The sequence below is a fragment of the Diabrotica virgifera genome, chromosome 9 (genome assembly GCF_917563875.1).
Source record: "Diabrotica virgifera virgifera chromosome 9, PGI_DIABVI_V3a".
Classification (NCBI taxonomy): Eukaryota; Metazoa; Arthropoda; class Insecta; order Coleoptera; family Chrysomelidae; genus Diabrotica; species Diabrotica virgifera.
This window is the reverse complement of record NC_065451.1, coordinates 20,401,636-20,421,022: the sequence shown is the minus strand read 5'-3', so window position 1 is coordinate 20,421,022 and position 19,387 is coordinate 20,401,636.

Genomic DNA, 19,387 nt, shown 5'->3' with positions numbered 1-19,387 from the left:
AGGCAGATAACACTTCTTTCTCATGGAGTAAATACCTAATAGCAAATTTCTTGGCTTTATTATTGTTAAAGCTGCTCTTGAAAACATTTCCGCAGGTACAGATGTTGCTGGCGGTCCGAGAAAATCCTTGGCCATTTTCGATAATGACGGGTAGATATTTTCGTGTCTTCTTCACCAATCAAGTATATTCTCAGACCAGTATATTCTGACCTAGGCTCATTTATGTATTTTTCAATTTCCTACTTCCAAGATTGTAAGTTATCATCGTCAACGTTCTTAAATAGGTAAGTAAATATCTAAATCAAATTCGTCGTCTTCTTTTTTCAGACTAAGTGCTGGCTCTGGTATTGGATTATGTAGATGTAGATCATTCTGGGATGTATTAAAATAGTAAGCTTTAAATATTTCTTCAAATTTTTGTACTGCCTCCGATTGTAGAAGCTTTCTTCAAGATGAAGAGGAAAATGCCTCTACTTTATGCCGAGGATCCAAAATAAGAACTATACAGTATATCCAATAATTAGTTTTGTTATAGTGTTTCAGTATTTTATCTCTCGCAGCTTGAACGAAATAAATTAATTACTCGTCGGTAGTGTCTCTATCAATTTAATTATCAAGTTAATGACCCCAATATTTCCAATGTGTCTAAAAGTAAGTTTACTCCAATTACCACCAATGGGAGTGTGCAATATTTTTCCCCTTCGAACCTTCGAGTATTGAAGAAAGTATTTTAAATCTTCTCAGAGACTGACAAAATTTACTGATCAGAACTCAGAACCCATTCTTTATCTAATATTTTGCATTTATTTAGATTTTCGATCAGTGGATGGTGGGATAGACTCCCCCCAGTGGCCGTGTTAGTACGCAACGCAATAAAAAGGTCGCCGGGGAATCACCGAACCGGTAATCAAGAAATTTCAAGATGTTGAAATTTCTTGAGTCAAGACAAGATATAAAATGTCAAGAAAACGTCAATACAAAATTTTTTTAAATCTCTTGATTTTTTCTCAAGACAAGATAAGAAGTTGTTGTCAAGACAAGAATAATTCTTGTCTTGTCGACCCCTAAAAAAAGTTGATTCATAACAATAAAAACGGTTTTTTCAATGTATCTAGTTAAATGATCGCGTCACGTCGTTCTAGAATTCTGGAGTTTAGAATCTTCTCCACACACGAAGCTTTTAAAATTCTTCTATAGCACCACATTTCGAAAGCTTCAAGGCGATTTAGTTCAAATTTTTTTACAGTCTAAGACTCGACACCATAAAGTAAGACTGAGAACACGTAGTAGTGAAGTAGGCGGATCCTCAATGTCAATTTTAGGTGTCTGTTACATAATACCTTCGACATCCTTCTAAAAGCGGCTCTGATCTGCTCAATTCTGGATTTAATTTCACCGTGACTCTCTGACACATATTACGTAAATCCTGGGTTGACCGAATTACTAATGTGGAAATCCTGCGTAGAATGGGGAAAGAGTGTGAAATTCTCATAACCATCAAAACAAAAAAAGTTAGAATATCTAGGACAACTAATGAGAAATCAAGACCGTTACGGCCTTCTCCAACTGATTCTCCGCAAGGGAAGGTAAATGGTAAAAGAGGACCGGGAAGAAGACGCATTTCCTGGCTTCAAAATTTACGAAAGTGGTAAACACGACTACCACTGAACTGTTCCGCGCTGTTCTGTTTATAAGAAACTCATAAATCATATAAAAAACTTTAATATGGTGTTCGCTGCTTATGTCTATCGTTATTTGTTGCTTAGAAAATTGCAAAATAAGTCATAAATTTTGAGATTTTATAAATGTTCATAACTTATGATAAAGTTAGAACCTTCTTATTACACGGAATGCTGAGACCTCTTGTGCTTACATTATATTTTAAATTTCAAAGTAATTGGTCAAATAGTTTAAAAGTTATTTAATTTGTGTATCCCAAATTCATTTTTTTTTGCTACACTTTAAGTCAGAAAATTGTGAGGTTACAGTAATACTTCGGACAGTTTATGAAAGAAGTACATTTATACTATTAACTTGATAAAAAAAATAACAAAAAGTAATTTTAAACAGTGTCAATTTTTTTTGCAAAAACATGTCGATTTTTTGCTTATTTATAAACAATAAGATATAGATAATTTATTTATATTTATTTATAAACAATAAGAATTAGAATAACTTTTTAACCATTACCCGTGGAAAATTATTTTTTCATATTTAGAAAGACTGAATTTTTATACACATTTTTAAAGAAAAATAACTGTCCTAGGACAATTAGGGACGAAGTTAGCCACCCCTTTTTACTTTATCGTACTACATACGCAGTATGAGTATAATAGATAAAGTTATAGGATCGTGCAAAAAAATTTTTTTCAGATTTCACTTTTTTTCGACGTTTTGAGTCCCCCTGAGTCTAAAAAGCAAATAAAAAAAACATGTCGGAAGTATGTACGTACGTATGTACGTACGTATGTACGTACGTATGTCGCCACCGCCCAGCAAAAACTACTGGACCGATTTCGATGAAATTCGGTATGAGTAAGTTTAAGAGAATTTTGTCGAGAAACTAAGCTTTTGAAAAAAACCTCTCAAAGGGGGGCCGAAATAGGGGGGTTATTTAGGGCCCATTTTTGCAAATTTTGACCGAAACGAATGAAATTTAACTTAAAGTTAGCTCATCGATAGATAAATAGAAATACGGAATTTGACATTTCCAAATCCAAAATGGCGGCCAGCATGGCCGACCGCCCACCCGACACATTTCCCTACCAATCTAAAAATTTGTTTAAGATAAATTTAATTTGAAAAAACATTTATATAGCCTAAAGATGGGGCTATAACAAGAATATTATCGTTTTTCAGAAAAAGTTATGGGTTGCCTATATTTAAGGGGTCAAAATTTGACATAAATTTGAACTAAACTTTCTCAAAAATGACTCTAAGGAATTTGTTTATTTTTTGATATATTTTTGATATCCTATCGGTAAATTGAATAACATTAGTCAGGTTTCTTAACTCCTCATAGGAGGGGAGTTATGAATTTTTTATAAAAAAATATTCGAGTGCCCGTAACTACCTCTGTAATAGAAACTAAAATTTGAAATTTGGCAGACATATATAGTACTTTATTATCTATTAGCACAATAAATTTTACCCACAATATGGCTTCCGGTTTAACCGGAAATGAAAAATAAATCTTAATTTTTTACATACGCCCTGTATATTTTTACATATTTTGAAAGAATGTAAAATTATCTTTCCAATTACATAAAACTCGTTGCTGTAACTCAAAAACTCGAAAAGTTACAGAAAATTGAAATTTTGCTAGAATCTTGTGTGTGTCCTCTCACGCGATCATAGCAGAGCATTATTATAGGGCAGTCAATGAGGGTATTTGGCTCCGAATTCCATCCTACTACATCGATGTACTTGATATTTTCACAGTAAGTAGGGAATAGCTCAAGAAACAAAATCTACCCTATATACTATGGCGCTTTTATCTTGGGGCAATTCCCACCCCTTCAAGGGGGTGGAAAATTTATTGGTCAAAATAAGCATGGAAGTGGCTAGAGAACCTATTTTTAAGCAAAAACTGATCTATACTTTTTTTTGAGAACTCAATACTTTTTGAGTTATGCGCAGTTGAAAATTGGCCATTTTCATTTAAAAATGACACGTTTTAGGACGGTTTTTTGTGAATACCTTAAAAACTATGCATCAAACTAAAAACACTATATAAATTTTTTTTTAATTATAAATAACAAAGAGATTCGTTCCTTCGTAAATTTTCTATATATAATACAAAAAGAGATATGGTAGGTAAAAAGAGTTTGGTTTTTGGTGCATGCTCAAAATGCTCATGCTTTTGTAGTGTTTGAAAAGGCCTTTAAAACGAGCACTGTTAAATGTCGGTTACATTCAAACTAAGCGAGATATGGTGCAAAAAAATATATGACTAATGTACTTTAAGGAAAAATGAGAAGTACATACATTTAACCCCTCATTCACCAGAATTTAAATGCATTGTTTTTCTTTTGCAATACCTCTTAATATAGTGTTATTTCTACTTTCAAAAAGTTGGACGGGTGAAAAAAATAAGATCAAATTATAGGGCGCATTTTTAAATTTTCTTAAAATTCTTCCTTTTGCTCCATGCAATTCGCAAATAAAAATGTTCTATCCCCGAGAAGTGGTGAGAACCGCCCCCACGATAAAAGCGCCATAGTATATAGGATAGACTTTGAATTAGGTGATTGGGCTTTGTGCTACTCCCAAAATTTCATTACAATCCATGCAGTAAAATGCAAATATTGTAAACTATTAATTTCTCAGAAAAATGGACTAATTTGAAATGAAAGTATGACTAATATTCTATTGATTTATGCAATAATCTATAGTGTGTCCCCGAACATTTTCTCAAATGCGGGAATTAATGATGCGTAGAACCATAAAATATTTTCAAGTATACAAGGTGTTTCTAAAATATCAAAATAACGAGTAACTTTGTTATTTTTATAGAATGGCAGTATCTAGTACGATAACGATAATAGATCGGTACGATAAAGTTCTCGGGCGGCCCTTCCGTCCAGCGTTTTTAATTCACATGTTCTTGCAAAATAATTTTTAGATATTTAGAATTATTTTTTGTCATTTTTTTTTAAATTAAATTAATAGTGTAAATCTTCATCTTTCATAAACTATCCAAAGTATTACTGTAACTTTATCATTTTCTGACTTATAGTGTTGCAAAAAAAATAATTTGGGATAAACAAATTAAATAACTTTTAAACTATTTGACCGATTGCTTTGAAATTAGGGTATGATTTAAGTACCAGAAGTCTCAGCATTCCTTGTAATAAGAAAGTTCTAAAGTTAATTTTTACGTAAGTTATGAATATTTATAAAAACTCAAAATTTATTATTTATTTTGCAATTTTCTAAGGAAGCAATAAGGATAGACATATTCAGCGAACGCCACATTGAAGTTTTTTATACGATTTATGAGTTTCTTACTCTTAAATTTGTTTAAAATGCTTAACTTTTTGGTAACAAACGAAAAAAGCGAAAATTTACCGTTTTTGGTTTTCATTTGTTTATAACTATGTATATCATCAAAATCGACTGCAGGAAACATATAGGTTATTATTATAGATGTTCATACTACTCAAAAAATTTGCCTTCGGCCTGGAGGGGATTGTGTCACTAACAGGATATATTTTTTCCTTATTTCTCGTAACTATCAGTAAAAAACCAAAATAAGATTCGTAAATTGAGTTAGTAAAAACCGCTGATCATAGACTGAGACTAAATGAGGCAAAGTAAATATACACCGAGGAATATGAGATCACAAACGCAAGAGATGAATCTACTCATTGGTCAGAAGGTTTCAAATAATATATGAAACCAAGATAAGAACGAAAGTTTCCTTTCAATATTAACAATATTGAAAATAAAACTTTGTTAGAACTAATCTTCCGGTTACACCATTCGTGGGTTCTAAAAATTGTAAGCCAACGAATTCCCGGAGCTAAGAATGCCGAGAGAGATCTATCAGAATGCCTGTCCAGCACGGTAAAATTACAACAAAGATTAGTTCCCAATACTCAGAATAGAAATAGAACTAATGAAAATAATAAATAATCATTTCGTTGTGAACCGAAACAAGAGCCGTCTTATGCTTTTTCTCATGAGGATCTTTAAGTGCGTCACAGTTTTTGGTTTTCTTTCTAACGCATTAAATTGTATGTGACAGAAAAAAACGCACTTCGGTGATTACATTTCGTCGGTGACATTTATAACATTTATTCTAGTTGTCAATAGATGGCGCTATAATAAAAAAAGAATGTGTGTGTACTTTGTAAGCACGTAAGAAGATATTCTTCTATTATATAATAGGTAATTTAAACGAAGTAAATATACTTAAAAGGTTATTTGTATTTTATTTAAAAATCAAACAAACTTTCTTATCTACCACTTTCAAAAAATTTTTATTAAAACTTCCCGCAACCTTCCAATCTCAGTTAGCACTGAGTTGCGGCGTTATACTACATTCGCTCTCGCGAGATTTTTTTTGAGACATTCGGAATAGGAAACGTACAACACAAAAATTCCTACCTCACACTATTAACTGCTAAAATCAACTCAAATCAACTTAATCTTTCATTAAAAAAAGAAGAATTATTAGAAATAGTGGGAGTGTCTACTAATCTCATAAAATTTTGTGAAGTTTATTTCTACAAAATATTTTTATTTTGTAGAATAAATAATTTTCTCATTTGCTATCAATACATTATAATGGTTTAAATAAATAAATATTGATTGGCGTAAGGTTTATGTTATTTTTATGTCTGTTTACTATTAATAATATTGGATATGAGCCGGTGCGTTGGTTTTGTAGTAATTTCCAGTCACTTCTGACAACTGAATTTTTCAAAAAAGAAATTACTAACGTCAGTGTCAAAAAAAATCTCGCGAGAGCGAATGTAGTATAGCCGCATTTCCCACTGCTCCAGCGAGGCCGTAGAAATAGACATGCAAGTTTCGGATATAATTACACAACACGGCGACACATAGTGTAAAAATGTTATGCTTACATAATATTTTATTAATCCAAAAACACAAGAATTATAATAAATAATACATTTCCTAAAAACACTAATATATTCTTTTAATTACTTATTTGCACGGTTACAGATACATACATACCTATTTTGAAAGATTAACAATGAACTTCATACTGTCAGAACTACATACTGTTAGTGTGCGCAGGCGCGTGGAAATGTACAATTTTACCCTCAATCGATTCGTCGCTAAAGAAGAATATCTTCAAAAATTATTTACTAATTATATAATATATCCACGAATATAACCTGTACAATTTATAAGACTATACAAATAAAAGAAAATACCATTTTATAAATGCCATAAACTCAATTGATTTGTTTTTATGCCAAATTTCAAATAAAATGTGACAACTGTCAGATTTAACTAAAATGTTATGTTAGAATAAATGTCATAAATGTGTATTATCACGGACTTACCTTTTTTTCTATCATTTGTGACGCACTGAAAAATGCTCATGAAAAGAAGCATACTTTAGTTAGTTCTACCCTTATTGGGGCTTGCTCAGAGAGCGCATATTTTATTCTCTCTGAACAACTAAAATTCAGGCCGCCAGTCTCGGTCCACAAACGAAAGATCATGATGACATGGATGCCGTGGCGGCTTCTGCTAAATACGAACAAAAGTTTTACTTTCAATATTAACAGTATTGAAAATAAAATTTTATTAGAACTAATCTTCTTGTTGCACCATCCGTTCCATGAATTTTCGTTCGTATTTAGCAGATGCCGCCACGGCATCCATGTCATCATGATCTTTCGTTTGTGGATTGAGGCTAGCGGTCTGAGTTTTAGTCGTTCAGAGAGAATCAAATACAGTCGAACCCGCTTATTAGAATAGCCTTCGCGCCAAGCAAAAATATTCTTATAAGCGGGATATTCTAATAACCGATCATTGGTGACTAGCTGAAATAAGTGTACCGGATTTACGTTATAATAGTACATACTATGTCAATATGTATATGCATATGGTTTTAGGTCTTTTTATGTCAATAAAAATTTATAATCTATTTAAAAAAAATAATTACGAAACGATTAGACAATAAATTGGAATTGGGTTTTAGAAAAGACTTCCGAACAAACGATCAACTACTGGTAAATAATCTTATAGAAAAATGCTGTTTCTAAAAACAGCCAAGTGTGTGGCAATGTACCTATAGAAATTTGCAGACAAATGAAATTATCTTATGACCTTGTCGGCATACGATTGAATTTTCTGTGGAAACGAGCGTTTACTCATAACACAGTAATAAAGTTTTTATTATGTACATTAGGTACCTGACAAACCGTAATAATATACAAAACAGTAGGCTTTCGAAGCTCTTACCGACAAACCATTATATCAGGCAAATTTAAAATTTTTAGAAAATTGTATCTACGTAAAAATTTATTTGTTGACCTGAAAAAATTATTCTAAAAAGCGGTATTAGGTTACTAAACCATATTCCAATAAACGGATAAATTTATTAAAGGGTAAATGGAAACGTTTCGCGACCTCGAATTTATATTCCATAAACCGGGGTATTCCTATAACCGGTACTCTAATAAGCGGGTTCGACTGTATGCGCTCTCTGAGGAAACCCCAATAAGGGTAGAAACTAGTTAGCGTGCTTTTGGCACTCTCTGAACTAACTAAAGTAAGACGGCTCTTGTTTGGGTTCATAAAGAAGTGATTATTTATTATTAGAAACCAAGATGGATTCACACTGCCGAGGAAAGAAGTATTAGCCAATGATATCTCTTGGCTTTCACTTTCAGACCTCGATTTTCGCCTCATTCTATTCTTCTTTTGTGCTAATTCAATTTCGTCTTTTTCCGGAACAAATTAAGGCAGAGCAAGAAGAAATTAAACGAAAAATATAAAAGCAAGAACTGAAAAACCAAGTTAAGCAAAAATGTGATTTTTAAGATAATTTTTATTTCAAATTGTTGGAAAGTTTAAAAGATAAATTATGTTTTTGAAATTCATTCATTTAATGCGTAAGAAACACTTTGCATTCAGATCTTCAAACGTAGTAAATATAACGCCTTGCTTTTATTTCGCCAAGTGGTTGTAGTTTATATTTTTTGTCCTAATTCGACCGTAGTATGTGGTGCATTCCCCCTGTCCCTGCTTGTGCCCGTGGCCGTGCGTTCGGCTTTCGCGAACGCCAAATAGTTGGCCTTGAACGAGTGCATTGCTTTCAGAAGAGACTCCTTTTTGTTTTTGGACGGCCGCGCCGTTTGGCAACGGTCAACAGCCCGGCCAAGGTTGGCTGTTGCTTTTTGCTGGTTTGCGCCTCTCGTACTCAGCTTAGGACAGCTTGTAGAGGAAAGGAACTAACCTATCATAAGCCGAACTTGCGTGAGACAGGAGGAGGGCAGAAGGCACCACCGAAACTGATCAGGGCCGTACCACGATAGCAGGGTTAAAGAAATGGTTGAAGAAATGAAGTCGTAATAGTGATATAACATACACATTCATTATAAACGTTTGGCAATTTTTATCTTTTCTTTAAATATTAGAAATTTTAAATAGTCCCGGGCGGATCTGTTTTGAGATAAACGTTGAAAGGTGGTTGAAACGTTAACCCATATAATAATAATTGAGTTATCCTCCTACTCAAAAAGGTCCGGAACATTGTTTAAATAATCAAAATGTCAAAAAATGAAGGAAAAATTCGATTTTTTCTTAGTTTTTTGATTATAACTTTAAAAGTATTCACTTCCAAGAAAAGTGGCAGTAAAACAAAAGTTGCGTAATTACAACAAGTTCTATAACATAAGATTGTTTAAAATATTTTAAAATCGTTACTTTTGTTACAAAATAGTCATAATTGCGAAAAAAACATAAAAAAAAACAAGTATTCGCATTTTACGTTTTTCAACCATTTGTGCTACACTTGGACCTTTATATTTCACACAGAAAAATTTTATGATATGATAAAACAATACTGTAAATTTAGTTAAGATCGATTCAATCGATTTTGCAAAATAAATTTTGCAATCCAGCTTTCGCAAAAAAAAATTCATTTTTTCAAAATGTTGCAGGACTGAAAATAAAGCAGATAGCAAGTTAAAATTATTTTTACAAATAGAAGAATACTGTAACTTTCATTTGCAGTTTGAAAAATTAAAATCGGTTAACTACCACGGCGTCAAGAATTTTTTTAAATAAACATTATTTTTGGTGCTACGCGCAGGACAGCGCCGTTCGATTCACACAAGTTGATTTCCACCAAAATTTCTTCAAATCTTTATCTAATATATTATTTTCTTACTCTATATTTTGTTGTATGTTCATATTTTAATTCCACAAAAATCAAACTAATTTGATTATTGTTTGTGAAAAATTGTTTAAACAATTGGAAATGTTTAAATTAATACACTTTTATTCTCTAAGTTAAAATATATGAACAAAGAAAGTTTTTGCTAAAAAAGTGTTATTTCAAAGGACAGAGTATGTGTTTTTATTTTGCAATAAACAAATTTATTTATTTATTTCGAAATGTACTAAAAATTAAAATTTATCAATCATTATCAAAGGTCATTGGAATGCCCAATCAGAGCGAACGTATTCGCTGTCCTGCGCGTAGCACCAAAAATTAATGTTTATTTAAAAAACTTCCTGACGCCGTGGTAGTTAACCGATTTTAATTTTGAAAATTGCTAATGAAAGGTACAGTATTCTTTTATATGTAAAAAAATCAACTTGCTGTCTGATTTATTTTCAGTGCTGCAATATTTTTAAAAAATTTTTTTGCGAAACTGGATTGTTAAATTTATTTTGCAAAATCTGTTAAACCGATCTTAATGAAATTTACAGTATGATTTTATCATATCAAAAAGTTTTTCTGAGGGAAATATGAAGGTCCTAAGTCTAGCATAAATGGTTGAAAAACGTAAAATGCAAATACTTGTTTTTTATGATTTTTTCGAAATTATTGATATTTTGCAACAAGGGTGACAATTTTTAAAGTTTTCAGTTAATCGTATATTGTAGGAAATTTAATTACGCAACTTTTATGTCCGTGCAACTTTTCTCGAAAATGAATATTTTAGTATTAGTTACATAAGTTATAATAAAAAAAATCAAGAAAAAAATCGAATTTTTCCTTAATTTTTTGACATTTTGATTATTTAAACAATGTTCCGGACCGTTTTAAGTGGGAGGATAACTCAAATATTATTATATGAGTTATTTTCAATCAATTTCTGCAAAAAAATATAAGTCACCTCTCAACATCCAAATGTACTAATATTTTTACAGATTTCGAAAATCACGTAAGTACACTATTTTACATATTGTAGCAAAACAATGAGTCACCAGCCGCAAGGCGTAAGCCGAGAAAAGTCTAGATCAAAGCACGCTATACGTGGAACCGATGCGCGGTTGTTGGAAGGTCACACGATAGTCGGAGAGCTGGCTTAGCCCGGAATGATCGAGAATAACGACTAGGATATATAAGGCATAATTTTTGTGAATAGAGTTTAGTCTTAAGCTAAAGTTTGTAAAGTAAACTTGTATAAATAAAAAATAAAGTCGTATATAAATTACGAACCGCTAGTTTTATTGTAATTAGAAGTAATTACACTAATCACGCTACAGTTGGTGTCAGGTGTGGGGTTAACTTAGTGCGATATAAGTAAGTGAATTACAGAGAGACTTTAAAAGACTTTTGAACTTTATTCGTCGGAAATAGTTAAAGTGCGTTGATTGTTCGGTATTCGGAAAGACTGTTAAAAGACATTTTGGAAAGTACGTGTGTGCCGACCAAAGATGTTGCTACAAGAACTTACAGTAAAACAGCTCCGTGAACAGCTCGAGGAACGGGATCTGGACAGCAGTGGGCTCAAGATAGTCCTACAAGCACGACTCGAGGATGTCCTCACGAAGAACGGAGAAGACCCAAAGACGTTCCACTTCCAGTCAGCAGAACAAGTAATCTTATCGAAATTAAAAACTGTTTCTGAAACGATCGATGAAACTTCTAAGATAAGCAACGAGAAATTTGAAAGTGTTTCTCAAAAGATCGATGAAACTTCTAGACAGAACAACGAGAAACTTGAAGAAGTTAGTAGAAGAAGCGACGAGAAACTTGAAGAAGTTAGTAGAAAAAGCGACGAGAAATTCGAAAATGTTGCTAAAAGATTCGATGAGACTTCTCAAATAATTAAAGAGGTCTGTAGGCAAAACAACGAAAAACTAGAAGAAGTTTGTAAACAGAACAATGAGAAATTTGAAGAAGTTTCTAGAACATTCGATAAGATGCAGAAAAGTGTAGAGACCGTAGAAGAAAAGATCAAACAGCTAGAGAGCAGGATAACCGATACAAAAGTACAACCATCAGTTAATGCAGCAACGTTAGATCCTTTAGTGAAAGATGAACTACCGAGAGACGAAACGTCGCATAATATGAGATTCAAATTACCACCATTTGATGGAAAGTCCTCTTGGTCCATATATCTTAGACAGTTTGAAGCTATTGCGACCGCCAATCATTGGACCGAACAAGAAAAGGCTGTTTCCTTGACTGCTGCTTTACGAGGTGATGCTGCAGATATATTAAGGTCAATTCCCAAGGGTCAAGAAAATTGTTACCAGACCTTGTTCACTCGTCTAGAAAAACGCTATGGAGATGCCCATCTACAACAAGTATACAAAGCACAACTGCGAAGTAGAAGTCAACGAGCAAGTGAGAATCTGCAAGAATTTGAAGCAGATGTGGCTCGTGTGGTGCGGTTGGCTTATCCAGAGGTGCCAGACAGCGTTTTAGAAGAAATTGCAGTAGATACCTTCGTCAATGGGCTGAAAGATAATGAACTACAGAAAGCTTTACGACTAGCAAGACCGAAAGTTTTAGATGAAGCACTTGCTATTGCATTGGAACACGAAACGGCTAGTCAAACTTCACGAGGCCATAGAGTAAGAACCATTGAAGAAAGTGACGAACACAACGATGAACGTCTGGAGGAAATGATACGGAGAGTATTAAGTAATCAGATGCCAAAGAGACGCGAGCCTAGATGTCGGAATTGTGGAGACGTAGGCCACATTCGTCGTAATTGTAAGAAGATCGTACAGCCGTCGGAAAACTAGAGCGGGTCGACACCAAGGGGCAACTGCCGACCTCGAGAACTAGAGCCCCCATAGTAACTGTCAACCTTACGTCCTCCGGTGGAATCCACAACTTATACATCGAAGGTCGTATCAGTAATAGATGTAGATCATTTTTGGTGGATACAGGTGCAACGAGAACTATCGCACGTCCAGATGTAGTACGAGACCATAATAAATTATCACCTGCAACAGTAAAGCTTAGAACAGCGACTGGTGAGCTAATTAATACATATGGCGAGGCTAATATGTCAGTATCCATTGGCCAGACCACAGTTGAACATCAAGTATTAATTGCCGAGATCTCCGACGAATTCATATTGGGGATGGACGTACTAAGGAAAGTGGGGGCAATATTGGATGTTCAAAATGGAGTTCTCAAGATCAATGGTGAAGAGTTGCCCTTTCACGACGACAAAGAAGATGTCATCCGCTTACTTACTACATGCGACGTAACCATACCCGGTAATAGTGAGAAAATTCTGATGACCATGCTTGATGGACACTGCCGAGAGGGAAGTTTAAGGATGGTCGAAGATGTGGATAATGTCGAGTTCCTAACGGCGAAAACTTTGGTAAAAGTTCGAGATGTTATCCCTGTAAGAGTTATGAATTTAAGGGAAACTGCTATCAAGTTAAGTAGAGGAGCTTTGATCGGGCAGTGTGTTCCCGTGGCTTCAATTTGATCTGTGAATACCAATGAGAAATCATCGAAGGCGAAGTATCCAAAGGAGCTTGTTGAGATGATCATTGAAAGATGCCAAGATCTTGATCATGAACGAACGGAAAAAGTGACATCTATGCTGATAGAGTATCAAGATGTTTTTGCTATTGACACGAAGGATAAGGGAAAAACAAGCATAGTAACGCATAAAATAAATACCGGAGACGCTCAGCCAATCAGACAACGGCCTAGACGACTTCCATTTGCGAAAAGAGATGAAGCCGAAGAGATTATCAAGGATATGGACAAACAAGGGGTAATTGAACCATCGAACAGTCCATGGACATCACCAGTAGTTCTGGTAAAGAAGAAAGATGGTTCAACGCGTTTTTGTATCGACTACCGCCAGCTCAATGCGGTAACAAAAAAAGATAGTTATCCTTTGCCCAGAATAGACGATACATTGGATACTCTCTCCGGTTCTCGTTGGTTTTCCACACTCGATTTAAAAAGTGGATATTGGCAAGTAGACATGGAGCCAGCCGATCGGGAGAAAACCGCATTTTCGATAGGATCAGGGCTTTGGCAGTTTACGGCTATGCCGTTTGGTTTATGTAATGCCCCTGCCACATTTGAAAGATTAATGGAGGCAGTTTTAAGAGGTCTAACATGGAAAACATGCCTGGTTTACTTGGATGATGTAATTGTGGTTGGAAGGTCCTTTGATGAACATGCCAAGAATCTAATAGACGTCTTTCAACGATTGAGGGCAGCGAACTTGAAGTTAAGTCCGAAGAAATGTCACATGTTTCGACGAGAAGTTAAGTACTTAGGACATATTGTATCGAGTAATGGTGTAACAGCTGATCCTGAAAAGATTGATGCAATTAAAGATTGGCCAGTACCAAAAGATAAACATGAAATTAGAAGTTTCCTTGGCCTATGTACATATTACCGACGATTTGTCAAAGGATTTGCCAATATCTCCAAGCCCCTAACAAAGTTGACGGAGGAGGGCAAAGAATATACATGGAGTGAGGAGTGTCAAAAAGCTTTCGAACAACTACAAAGGGCTCTGATCAGTGCACCGATATTAAGCTACCCGGGACAGGCAGGAAAATTTGTTTTGGATACCGATGCTAGCAACAGTGCCATAGGAGCTGTTCTCTCACAAATCCAGAATGGACAGGAAAAAGTCATCGCTTATTTCAGCAAAGTCCTGTCGAAACCAGAAAGAAACTATTGCGTTACCAGAAGAGAACTGCTGGGTGTAGTGAAGGCTTGCGAACATTTCCATAAATACTTGTACGGCAGAAAGTTCCTTCTTCGAACAGATCACGCTGCTCTAAAATGGCTCATACAATTCCGTAATCCAGAGGGCCAGATGGCAAGATGGTTAGAACGACTGCAAGAATATGATTATGAGATAGAACACAGGGCCGGAAGAGTTCATTCAAATGCTGATGCCCTTTCGAGACGACCATGCAGTGCAAATTGTAATCACTGTGCCAAATTAGAGGAACGATTTTGCCCCGTGAGACGAACCACCGTAGTTAATGAGCAATGGCAGCCCCAACAGTTACAAAACGCCCAAGAAGATGATCCATGTATAAAAAGAGTATTGGATTGGATGCGGCAAGGTGAAAGACCTAGTTGGCAGAACATTAGTGCATGTAGTCCAGAAGTCAAGGCCTACTGGAGCCAATGGAATTGCCTGGTACTAAAAGATGATCTTCTGTACAGAACCTTTGAGAACGATGATGGTACAGAATCTAAGCTGCAGTTGATTGTACCTAAAAGTAAAGTGTCAGAAGTATTGCGTCAGTTGCATGACGGTACATCAGGTGGACACTTTGGTATTACGAAGACTCTGCAAAAGGTTCGAGAACGGTTCTATTGGGTGAACTGTAAAGATGATGTAAGAAGATGGTGCCGGAAATGTGAACTGTGTGCATCCGGTAATGGTCCAGTTGGTAAAAAGAGAGCACCCATGAGACAGTACAATGTTGGAAGTCCTATGGAAAGAGTAGCAATCGACATTGCAGGTCCATTTCCAGAAACCGATGCTGGAAATAAATACATTCTGGTAGCCATGGACTATTTTATGAAATGGACCGAGGCCTATGCATTACCGAATCAAGAAGCTGCTACCGTTGCAGAGGTACTTGTTAAAGAATTCTTCAGCCGATTTGGTGTTCCCTTGGAGATCCACTCCGACCAAGGGCGAAACTTTGAGTCAGCTCTTTTCCAAAACGTTTGTAAATTGATTGGTGCCAATAAGACCAGAACAACACCCCTGCATCCTCAATCAGATGGAATGGTCGAGAGGATGAACCGAACGATGGGTAAACACTTGTCCAAAGTTGTATCTGAACATCAGCGAGATTGGGACCAACACATTCATTTATTCCTGATGGCCTACCGCTCGGCCGGGAATGAAACTACAGGTCAAACACCAACCTGCCTGATGTTGGGTCGTGAAGTTCGTTTGCCCTGCGACCTAGAGTTTGGCTGCAGACCTTCCGAGGAATATGTTGCAGGCGAAGAATACGTAGACCGCCTGAAGTTACGAATGAACAACATTCATGAACTTGCCCGACAACACATCCAGATAGCCAGTGACAGAATGAAAGATCAATATGATTCTCGCTGTAAGAATGAAAGCTTCGAAGTAGGTGATCTTGTCTGGCTTTATAATCCACAACGTCGTCGAGGCCTGTGTCCTAAACTGCAAAGACAATGGGAAGGTCCGTATGAAGTTAAGAAGAAAATAAATGACGTAATATACAGAATTAAGAAGTTGCCAAACGGTAAACCAAAAGTTATTCACATAAATCGTCTCGCACCATATGCTGGCTCAAATGAAACAGAGGAAGCCCGAGTCCTCCAACAGGAGATGAAAGATGCACCACAGCCAAGTTTTAAGGAATTTATGTCAAATTACGCAGAAAGAAAGAGTGCTAGATTCCGCGTGACCACAGAAGTTCAGCAAGATCTGTTTGGTGTTCCAGAAAACGTCTCTCTAGCCCACTGTGTTGCCCAAGACCTCGAGATGACTAAAGGAATCTCGTCCGTATTCAATAGAAAGTTCGGCCGCCTGGACGAGTTAAGAAATCAGCAGCCTAAAATTGGAAGAGTACTGCGATTGGAAGATGGTCCTCGATCTTTGCTGTATATGGTGACCAGGAAGTCTTATACGGACACGCCAAGCTATGAGAACATATGGCGTGCTCTAAGTAATTTGAAGAAAATCGTGTGTAATTATGACATCAAAGATTTGGCTTTACCAAAAATAGGCCATGCAGTAGAAAATCTGGATTGGAAGATTGTGAGAAGCATGCTTGAAGTGGTCTTCAGAGAAACTGGCGTACGAATTACTGTGTGTTGCATGAACCCGAAGATGTCGGATCCTTCAAAGACAGTAGACTGTTATTTCTTCTTGAAGGGTGTATGCAAAGCTGGAGAGTCGTGTAGATTCCGCCATCCTGGGCCTTCATCTAGAGTTGCTGATCGGGACGCTCAGATCTTAAGAGGGGAGCAATGTAGCAAAACAATGAGTCACCAGCCGCAAGGCGTAAGCCGAGAAAAGTCTAGATCAAAGCACGCTATACGTGGAACCGATGCGCGGTTGTTGGAAGGTCACACGATAGTCGGAGAGCTGGCTTAGCCCGGAATGATCGAGAATAACGACTAGGATATATAAGGCATAATTTTTGTGAATAGAGTTTAGTCTTAAGCTAAAGTTTGTAAAGTAAACTTGTATAAATAAAAAATAAAGTCGTATATAAATTACGAACCGCTAGTTTTATTGTAATTAGAAGTAATTACACTAATCACGCTACAATATCATATTGAAAATTATTTTCTTATATTAACATAACAGTGGTAATTAGTTTATTTTATTATTAGTTTATTTAATTTGCTTATTTTATTTTAAGCCTACGCTAATGTGTAGGCTTAGTTTAAATAAAGACGTTTCATAATTCATTACAATATTTAAATGTCCAAAATACAGTGATGTGCTTGCTAATAATCGACAAAATAACGCAATAGATAAACAACATAATACGTTGTGATATATATAAAAAGAGATGAAACTAGTAGAGGTGTAGAATTTATCCATAGGAACCTATAAATTAACATCAAATTACATAGTTTCCACCTTTAGACTTCTGTGACAGGAGAATTATATAAAATTCTTCTGTCACAGTGACAGTTCGGAGGAGTATGACAGATTCATACAATTAGAAATTGAATAAATATAATAATTTTGTGTATAAATTTTAAATCCAATTATAAAGGGACTGATGGTTAATTGTCAAAAAGCACTAGAGAGTAATAAAGTATTCGGCAGTTGTTAAGGGGATAGGTGCAAAATCTCGGACGGAATAATTACATAAACGAATAAACCCGAAATGAACATTGCTACTTTCCTGACGACAAAAATGCTCATTTCATATAAGTACAAGCTCGCATTAGCAAAATCTGCATTTCGTCTTGATCAGAGAGCTCCCAGTTTATTATTTCGTGTTCTTTATTTAGTTCCAGAGTTTTTTTAGCTGATCAGCAAACTGTTGTCGTTGCTTTTTGCCCAGTTCACTTAGGTAGATGCTCACCGACTCGTTTAAAGTTCTTTGATTTTCTCTTTTTATTTATTGTGTGGCATTGTTTAATCTAGTTTTATATCAACTGGTGTTCTAGACTCTAGCTAGACTGTTGTGTCTCAGTTTTCTTTTTTCTGTTATCATTTCTTTGAATTCTTTCGGGTAATTATTTCCTTTTATTCTTAAGACACTGTTTGTGCTGTTGTTCCAAGCAGATTATTGTACATTTTTATTGAGTTCTTCTATTGCTGCCTCTAACCGATCAATGGTTCTTAATGGAACTGAGAGAGAGGTTAATCTTCTCTTCAAGTTCTATCTGGAAATTTTTCCAGTCAGTATTTTTGTTATCAAATCTAGGGGGCTTTTTGATAACAGTGTCACTAAGTGTAAGGATAATTGGAGAATGTTCCGAGTTCACACCCATTGCCTATTCTCTCTCTCTCTTGTCGTTTCCCCATTACTGAGGATCGTGATTTCTTCCAATATTCTTAACAATGTGTCTCCATTGGTCTCTATCTTCAGCTGCTCTAAGAGCTTCGCAGAATGAGTTTCCAGCTAAATGCTTTATTTGGTCAGACCATCTAGTTGGTGATCGTCCTCTTGATCTTCTCCCCGCAACGTTTCTACAAACAATTAATCTCTCCAAACTCGTCGTCACCTCTGCGAACCACGTGACCAAAGAATTGCAGAATTCGTTGCAGATATATTGTGGGCAGCCTTTTTTTAATATTGAGTTGGTTTAGAATAAAAACGTTTCTCCTATGAGCTGTCCAAGGTATGCGCAGCATTCTTCTCCAGCACCACATCTCAAAAACATCAATTTTGTGGCGCTCGCATGCGCGAAGAGTCCAAGTCTCCGCTCCGTATAGAAATATTGAGAATACAAGTGCATTCACCAGTCTTATCTTGATATTTTTTTCTAGATAGATCCGTCTTTCCAAACTTTAGTTAGGTGACTCATCGCATTTTTTGTCATACCAATACGTCTCCGAACTCCTGCTTCACAGTTACCATCGTTAGTTATACTAGACCCGAGATAGACAAAGATGTTTATTATCTGGTATTCCTGTAACATGTCAGTTAAATAGTGTCGAATCTGTCTACCATCATTATTTTTGTCTTAGCTTTATTGATTTTCAGACCAACTTTATTGCTTTCGTACACAACTCTTCGCAGAAGATCAAACATTTCTTGCTCATTTGCTGCTATAAGTTTAGTGTCATCAGCAAATCTTAAATTGGAGATTTTCCTACCAGCTACTGTTACTCCACCGGCCCATCCTTCTAAAACCATCCTCATGACATGTTCACCATAAATGTTAAATAAGTCAGGTGACAACACGCATCGTTGTCTAACATCTCTCTCGGTCTTGAATTGGTTTGAGAAGTTCTGATCTAGTCGTACT